This window comes from Lycium ferocissimum, chromosome 6 (assembly GCF_029784015.1).
Source record: "Lycium ferocissimum isolate CSIRO_LF1 chromosome 6, AGI_CSIRO_Lferr_CH_V1, whole genome shotgun sequence".
Taxonomy (NCBI): Eukaryota; Viridiplantae; Streptophyta; class Magnoliopsida; order Solanales; family Solanaceae; genus Lycium; species Lycium ferocissimum.
Window position 1 is genome coordinate 58,816,913 of NC_081347.1, and position 8,919 is coordinate 58,825,831.

An 8,919-nucleotide genomic window follows, 5' to 3' on the forward strand; every position below is an offset into this window, starting at 1 on the left:
ATGTGACGGGCTTTTAGTTACTCGATAGAATAGAGGTGTATGAAAGGAATTCGAATGGATCATTCTCAGTTGTGGGACGAGCCTAAGTGGTGGATGTGCTCATCTGGCAATCATTGGTTATTGATGATCGACTATTGTGGAAATGATCAGGTATGATCCCTTGGTAAAGGTTGGGTTTGCGGGTTTACGTGATATCTCATTGGTTTGATGGTAAAGGATCATTGTGAGCTACGAGCCTGTCAGTTTTTGCGAGACTACTCTGCCTGTGAAGTGATTTCTTAAGGGACATGAATTTATCGGTAAGTTTGACTACATCATAGGCTTCTGTAAGAGTCAGCGATCGATCAATAGGAATGAATCTACCGCGGGATGGGTGTGAAAATTTGACTACTTGGGATATACTTGTGGATTGTGTAAATGTGGTTTTAACTCAAAAGGTTCTACGATTAACGGTGAATGTTAAACAGTTCAAGTTGGGCGGTATATTTCAGAGGGTTATTTGAGGATCAGTGAATCAGTTTGAACAAAGAGTAGTGGATTCGCCAAAGGACTTTGGATACTTATTTTGGGTCGGTAGACTCATGGACCTGGATGATAGAGCTATTATGTCAGGACCCAACCTGCCATGACGGGCACCCAACTAACTGTTAGTGGGCGAATCAACACATAAGTCTTTTTTTTTTTTTTTTTGAAACCACTAAGTAAACCTTAGTGGAGGATATTTTATTAATAGTAGTACAGAATAAACAAGAAAATAAAGGACCATAATGGTCCGCAAAAGCAAAAAGCATAAACAAAAAGGAACAGCCCCAAACCAGACCATTCCCGACAAAATTCAACCTAGCCTCAATTAGGAAATTAAGCTGTAACTCCGGTGACGGCCACCGAGACTCCTCCTCAGTAATAGAGCTAGAGATCCGATCTGTATACACTTCTTATCGCACCTAATCTCTCACCAGTGCAATGTATACATGTCCATGGAGTAAAACTCAGAAGATCCAGATCTGTTGCTTTCAGGTAAGTCTTTTGCTAAACAACCTTATTTCCGTAATCTGAGCTTGATGTTGAAGTGATAAATCGGGAAAACACTGTATTGCACCTCAATTTGGACTGCTTGTGACTTGAGTTATTTGAATCAAACGTACTTGTCAATCTGAAGCCCATTATAGAACACTCTCCATGAAGAAATATCATCGGATTTTTGGGCTTTTGATATTGCTTGAAACTTACTTCTAACTTTTCTTCTCGTTTATTGACAAAATTCTAAGGAATGAGCCCAAAGAACTAATACCACCATTAGAATATTTGCTAATAATTGAGTTGAAGAGTTAAAAAGCTATTAATGACTTATGAATATTCTACCAATTATGTTGGTAGAACACTGTGAAGGTGATATACCTGTGAAATATTATTTGCTTGTTGAATACATCATCTGAAGATGATAATACTTACCCCCTTATTTCCCTTTTATCGACATGATTTCAATGGACTGAGCCCCAGAACTAATACCACCATTAAAACCTTGTTAATAATTGGGTTGTAGAGTTAAGTAAATATATCCATGCCTGATGTATTCTTTGCATTTCTGATTCTGATGTTGGGAATTTGCTGCTTGTCCATATTAATAATCCTCCTTCCTGCACTAGGTAAGTCAACAAAAGAGTTAAACCTTGATGTACCTGCAAAATCAAAAGCTAGGTTAGTTAAAAAATCAGCCAATGAGTTTCCTTCTCTGTAAACATGGAGTATTAGCACATTGAATCTAGCCTTCAACTTCTTTATTATATCCACCTCAGCAACAATACTCCATGGACATTCCCATGTCCCCTCAACTACATTCTTCATTATTAATGAGTCTGTCTCCATGATAAGGGGTTGAAGATCATTTTCAAAACAGTACATTAACCCCTTCTTTAAGGCCCTTGCCTCTGCTACCATGTTAGTATTAATTCCCAACTCCTTACACTCAGCATACATCAGATCTCCATGACAATTTCTTACACAAAACCCATATGAACTAGGTCCAGGATTGCCTCTTGAAGCCCCATCGGAATTGAACTTATACCATCCATCATAAGGAAGATTCCAATACACAATCTTGCTGACAAGTATTGGTTTATACCCTTCTAGGAAATCAATCAGATCGTTCCATATAAATGGTACATTTTTAAGCCATGGATATCTCACCTTTGTTAAGTAATATAGGTTACAATTAACCTCATGTATTACCCTTCTAAAACTGACATTTCCTCCATGCTTTATAGTGTTTCTTCTTTTCCACAATTGCCATATAATCATTGCTGGTACAGCCTGGAGGATAGGCTTAAACTTCCCTGCACATTCTATCTTCCACCAAGTCCTGATTACCTGTTTCATCTGTGTTAAATTCATATGAATTCCAACAGCATTCTTAAACACCTGCCAAACATCAGTAGCAAACTGTCCAGTTAAGAATAGGTGTTGGATAGTTTCCTGTTGAGGAATAGAGCAGCAGTAACATTTTGAAGCTATTGGAATCTTCATCTTCATTAGGACATCATCAGTAGGAATTCTACCCTTCCATACTCTCCATAGCAGAAAAGAAATCTTAAAAGGTACTCCTTTTATCCATAACTGTTTAAAATCAGAATTCTCATGATCTCTGTGTCTCACAATATTCCAAGCACTATTAACTGTGAACCTACCTGTACTTGTGAGCATCCACCATGGTCTATCCCAGTTACCTTGTAGCTGGTCTATATATATCTCTGACTTAATGTGTTCTGCAATATCTGCTGGAAAAGATTGGTGCAATAACTGATCTTTCCATGCCCCCCTTCAATTAAGTCAGATACATCTACCAACTCTTCATTAATTGGATAATTAGGGGGAACCACATAGTGTAAAGCTCCCAATTTTGTCCAATTCTCATACCACACATTTGAAGTTCCCCCTTTGATTTCCCACCAAATTTCATGCTCAACTGCATCCCTTGCCTCCAACATCTTCTTCCAAACTTGAGTACCTCCTTTCCATTGTACCAGAGTTGGAATAATTTTTTTGCAATATTTATTCCACATATAGTTTGCCCACAGAGTTGAAGAAGTTCTGAATCTCCACCACAATTTAGCAAATAAAGCATTAGAAACATCAAAAAGTGATTTGAAACCCAAACCCCCTTCCATAGTTGGCAAACACAAATCAATCCATGCCATCCAATGTTTACTTCTCCCTTCTTCCTTATTACTCCAGAAGAATTTTGCAAAAATTTTATGGAGTTCATTAATCACACATTTAGGTGGTGCCAAGACTGACAGAAGATGGATTGGCATGCTTTGAAGCACACTTCTGATTAAGACAGCCTTTCCTCCAAAAGATAAAAGCTTCCCTTTCCATGAATGCAATCTTCCTTTCACCTTCTTGATGAGATCTGAGTAATAGACCTTCTTCTTTCTATCATGAAAAATAGGGCACCCTAAGTATATGAAAGGAAATTGTCCTTTAGAAAAACCAGTAATCTCCCCTACCCTCTGCACTAACTCTGTGCCCACCTTTGAGAACATATAAAAAGAACTTTTATCATTATTAATGAGCTGCCCAGAAACCTGTTCATACTTCCTTAAGATTTGCATGATGTACCTCAACGAATATGTATCAGCAGAGGTAAAAATAATAGTGTCATCAGCATAAGCAAGATGATTCATAGGATAAGACCATTTTGGCATTCCATATCCAATAAATCTACTATCATTAAATAAAGAGTTCAAAGCCCTTGAAAGTACTTCAGCTGATAATAGGAATAAGGCTGGTGATAATGGGTCTCCTTGCTTCACCCCTCTTGAAGATTGAAAAAAACCTGTAGGTTGCCCATTTAATAAAACAGAATACCAGTTATTAGCAATCAACCCCCTTATCAGATTAATGAAGTGTTCTGCAAATCCCATCTTTCTTAGCACATGCATTAGATATTTCCAAGATACTCTGTCATAAGCCTTGGCCATATCTAGTTTAATCACCACATTGGCTGGTTTCCCCCTTAATCTGATATCTGAGACAATCTCTTGAGTGAGGAGAATGTTTTCAAATATACTTCTACCTTTAACAAAACCAGACTGATTAGATGAGATCAGAGTTGGAATGATGCTTTCCATTCTATCATGAATGACTCTTGAAATCACCTTATTAATGAAGTTGGACAGGCTGATAGGCCTCAAGTCAGAAAAGGTTTGTACTGGTTGTCTCTTAGGAATTAACACAAGATTGGTATGTGTGATTGATTTAGGAAGCACAGCCCCATCAAAGAAAGATAGTACAATAGCATGTACATCATTACCAACTATCTCCCAGCATTGTTGATAAAAGCTACCTGTAAAACCATCTGGACCACTAGCACTTTCTCCACCCAATGCAAAAACTGCCCTCTTTACCTCTTCTTTGTCTGGGTAGGAACATAAAGACACATTTTGCTCATGATTTACCATGGTGGGTATATGATTGAGGAGATCAAAACCCACATTATCACCCTCTTGATTAAACTAATTTTTGTAGAAATTGACAGCTTCCTCTGATATGTGCTCCTTAGACTCTAACCATACTCCATTGTTGTCCTGTATTCTCTTTAACTGTAATTTTTTCCTCTTTCCATTGACATGATTATGAAAAAAAGAAGTATTTCTGTCCCCTTCAGTGTACCAAGTAAAGCCTGCTTTTTGTCTCCAATATTGTTCTTCAATGCTCAAATATTTCTTCAATTCTGCTTGAGCTTTTTGAAGAATAATCCTATTGATTATACTTGGATCTTCTTCAAACAATTGTTCTTTCACCCTCACCACTTCTTCCCTGATTAGGACTTGTTTAAAAATATCCCCATAAGTATCCCTGCTCCATGCTGATAATGCCTTCTTGAGATTCTTCAGTTTCTGTTTGAAAGCCAAATATGGAGTTGCTACAAACTCTGTCTGCCAGTTCAACCTCACCACCTCTTTAAATGACTCATGTTGAGTCCAAAAATTCAAGAATCTAAATGGTTTCACAAAGTTGATGATTTCTTCCCCACATACCATCAAGAGAGGTGCATGATCAGACCCTGTTCTTGCAAGATGTTCAACCTCTATCTGTGGAAAAAGTTCTTGGAAAGCAGTATTTAGCAAGATTCTGTCCAATCTTTTAAAGATACAATCCTCTGCAGCTCTTCCATTCCACCAAGTGTATGGACTTCCTTTGTAACCCATATCAAACAACTCACAAGAATTAACACAGAAAGCAAAGTCTTCACATTCATTCAGAGTAACAGGTAATCCACCCAATTTTTCCTCTTCTGACAATATGACATTAAAATCACCCCCAACTAACCAAGGATTATTGAGTGAACTAGCTATTTGATACATATTGTCCCATAGTACTTGTCTTTCTTCCTCATCACATTTGGCATACACAAAAGTAGTAATGATTTCAGTATCTAGTTCTTGATGATGCACCTTTAAAGTTACCTGCTGATCAGTATCCATAATGATATCACACTGTATTGCATCATCAAGAAATACCCAAATCTTTCCATTTCTATTGGCTAAGGCTGTCTCCATCCCAAGTCTTCTCTTATATTTCATTAAGTGCCTGCAATTCTGAAATGGCTCCATGAGTGCTATTATGTCAAACTTGTCTTTGTCTTTGTAAATTTATCAGTCTCTGAAAGGCCTGTTGAGTATTAACAGACCTAATGTTCCATATAAGTGCCTTAATCATCATTTACCCTTTGTTGAAGCAGTCCTCCTTGTTGAAGTCCTCTTGGCTTGAATGACATCCTGATTCTTATTCTTTTTTCCACTTTTAGCTAGAGCTTTTGGAGAAATTCCTGCCTCTCTAGCTATCTTGTGAATATTATTAGCCCTATCTTCATTTTCTTTGTCCTCCTCCAACTGTTGCAACTCCTCTGTAGCCTTCAATATTTCAGTTACTGTTACTTTGTGAGCAACAATATCTTGTAATACTGCATTTGGGTGTGACACTGCTGGTTGACTTACTAACTGCTTTTCTTGAACTGTTGCAGCCAGTTGATTTGTCATCTCAATACCATCACTCAGCTGGTTGCTATCCTCAGAATCTGCATGTCCCTGGTGATTATTAGCTTTCTCCTTCTCTCCAGTTGAATTGTAAGAAGACTCCACTCTTTGTTTCATTCAAGTCTATCACCATATTGTGTTGCATTGCTTCAGCTTCTGCAGGATTTTCAGTATTTCTACTAACTTGATGTTTTTCTGATGGTTTGTTATTGTTGTTTGTGGATTTTGTATACATATCAAGCACTGGTTCAGATGCATCAATGGGGTGCTGCTGTGCAGGACTATTGCCAATCACTTCAGTTTCATCAGGTGGTTTCTTTTCTGTTATGCAAATTTCAGCAGTATCTGCTCCTCTATCATACTTCTCATTGTCTTCTCTCACCCCAAAAGATTTAGTGAAAGAAGCACAAGAAGAAACTTCCTGAAATTTGCTTCCCAACTCCTGTTGACTGCCTTCTCCATCCATTGTTGTAGTCTTATCAGCCATCTCCAATTCTTTATGATTTGACTCCATGGACTGGTTTGCCACGGCGATTCATCTTGCCCCTCTTGTGTAAGTACCTTTCCAAAATTATTTTCAACCCATTGTTTAGAACTAGAGGTCTGCTGCTCTTTTCTAGTCTGCACAAAATCTGAGATTTTCTCCTGATTACTACCAAAAGAAGCAACTCCCTCCTTGCTAGCTTGCTCTTTGACATTCTCACCCTTGCTAGGCAATATGCTACTGCTTTGTGTTGCTGCAATCTCTTTTGTTTGCTCACTCACCTTTTGTTGTAAGGGCTTATTAGCTAAATGTTGTGAAAAACTGCCACTGTTTTCTACTTGATCCTCCACATTAGCCCTTTCATTTGTATCATCATATGCCACTATAGCAAGTTGCTTGTCTGTTACCATTACCGCTGGATCAGTCTCTGATAAAGCTGCAAATTTATTGTTAATTGGTAGAGATTTATCATTCTCAGCCACCCTTTTTGGTATAACATCAACCTTATCAGTACAGATGTTCCCCCTATTAATCTTAATAGGATTCCACTGACCAGGATTGCCAATCATTCGCCCACTAGAAAGCATCCTCGCTGAATTGTGATATCCCCTTTGCCTTCTGTTTTTAAACTCTTCTTTATCACTTTGGTTTGGTTTCCCTTGTTCCATTTCTTCCTTATTGGTTTCCGTCTCTGCATTTTTATGTTGTTGTTGCACTGCAGAAGTTCCATCATGGCCTTTCACTTTCCCTTCATAACTCTGTTCCTGTGTATGAACTGCATTGTTGCTTTCTGTTTCTTTCAGAGATTCCTCTCTTTGGTTTGCAAGTTCAGGGTTAAGAATTCTACATTCGTACTTATTATGACCCTGCAATTTGCATTCCCTACAGTATTTAGGGAGATGGTCATAGTGGATCTTCACATCTACAGTCCTTGTTACTCCTGTTGATTCATTTTCTATGTCCATCCTGATTGTAGTGGGTAGGTCTGCCAATAAATCCACTAAAACTTTAACCCTAGCACATCTAGGTCTAGTTTTATTGATAGTTGCCGCATCCAAATGAATTGGTTTACCCACTGCAGATGCAAGAGTGAATAAGGATTCCTTCACAAAGTATGTAGGTAAAAGGTTTGGAAATGAGATCCAAGCCATTGCTTTTGAAGTTTCCTCATCAACTTTGAATTTGGAGTCATATATGAGTGGTCTCATCTGATAGGAATATCCATCTCTATCACTGATATAGTAGACTGGCTTAGATGTCAAGTTTATAAAGTCTGCATATAAACTTAACCTGATGAGGACATGTCTATTCCTGAAAAAGCCAACTCTACATTCACCTTTTACTCCACATTGTGCAGGAATAAACTTGCGAAGTTGATCAATATCTGGCCAACCATAGGAGAATTTCCCAACTACAGCATACTGAAGATTTTGAATTAAATCCATCCGAGTCACTTCATTCTCCGTCCATTTGACATATGGGATTCCATTAAGCATTGAGATCTGCTTCTGCTCTATTGGTTGAACAGTGAATTGTGGTTGTTGTACATCATTGTTTAGAACAGCCGGCTTTAATAAACTAGCATATTGCACTTTGTTGTCATTGATTATTACTCCCTCTTTCTGTATAGTTGAATGATCTTGCTGGCCAGCCCCAGCCGAGGACTGACCAACGGCCATGGAGGCCATGCTTGATTAGCTTGATTATATTAGGGTTTGCATGAAAATAGGAGGTGAGAGAAGAGAGCTTTTTAGGTGTAGTGATGTTAAGTCGTCCCTACAGTTAATAACAACTTCAATCAACACATAAGTCATCTATTCATTCAAGTCCATTTTTATATTAACCAATTTAACCAGTTATTACTCATTCAAGCATCAAATAATCCAATAAGTCATGCCATAAAAATCAAAATAAAAACGGAAGTCCTAACTATTACAATTTCCCAAAATCCGAGAGTCATCGCACAAGGACTCTAATCTAAAACATGTCTAAGGAATGAAATCTGTCTAACAAATAACCATAATGTCCAGAATAGGAAATAGACATCATAAGAGGAAGATCTTCGGGCGGCCTCGCATGGATAGAAGCTCACCCCAAATCTAAACCGGGCAATGTCCTCAACGCTAGATGTGAGGGCGGGTAGCAGTCTCTGTATCACAATCTGCACTCAAAAGAATACAGCAAGGTAGTATCAGTACAAACACTATGTTCCAGTAGATATCATAGGCCGACTAAGATTAGTATCACGGATATCTCATAAATCAAATAGAAAAAACAACCAACCAACAGACATGAAATAGATAAACCACAATAAGTCAACCATGGATAATCACAACTAAAGTCACCCAAAAGATCAAGAAATCAAAGCAACGGGAATAAGTCTACCACAATGCCCAT

The 8,919-nt window shown here is 38.1% G+C and overlaps 1 long non-coding RNA gene across 2 annotated transcripts; it reads left to right on the forward strand.

The window, feature by feature from the left end:
• The first annotated feature begins 826 nt into the window (after positions 1-826).
• LOC132060846 (uncharacterized) lies at positions 827-8,049 on the forward strand. Of its 2 annotated transcripts, XR_009416040.1 has the most exons (4): positions 827-1,017; positions 6,026-6,347; positions 6,429-6,591; positions 6,659-8,049. It is a non-coding gene; the product is annotated as an uncharacterized LOC132060846 (long non-coding RNA). The 2 variants fall into 2 exon arrangements; XR_009416039.1 differs by having other exon boundaries at positions 6,026-6,591.
• Positions 8,050-8,919: the final 870 nt, after the last annotated feature.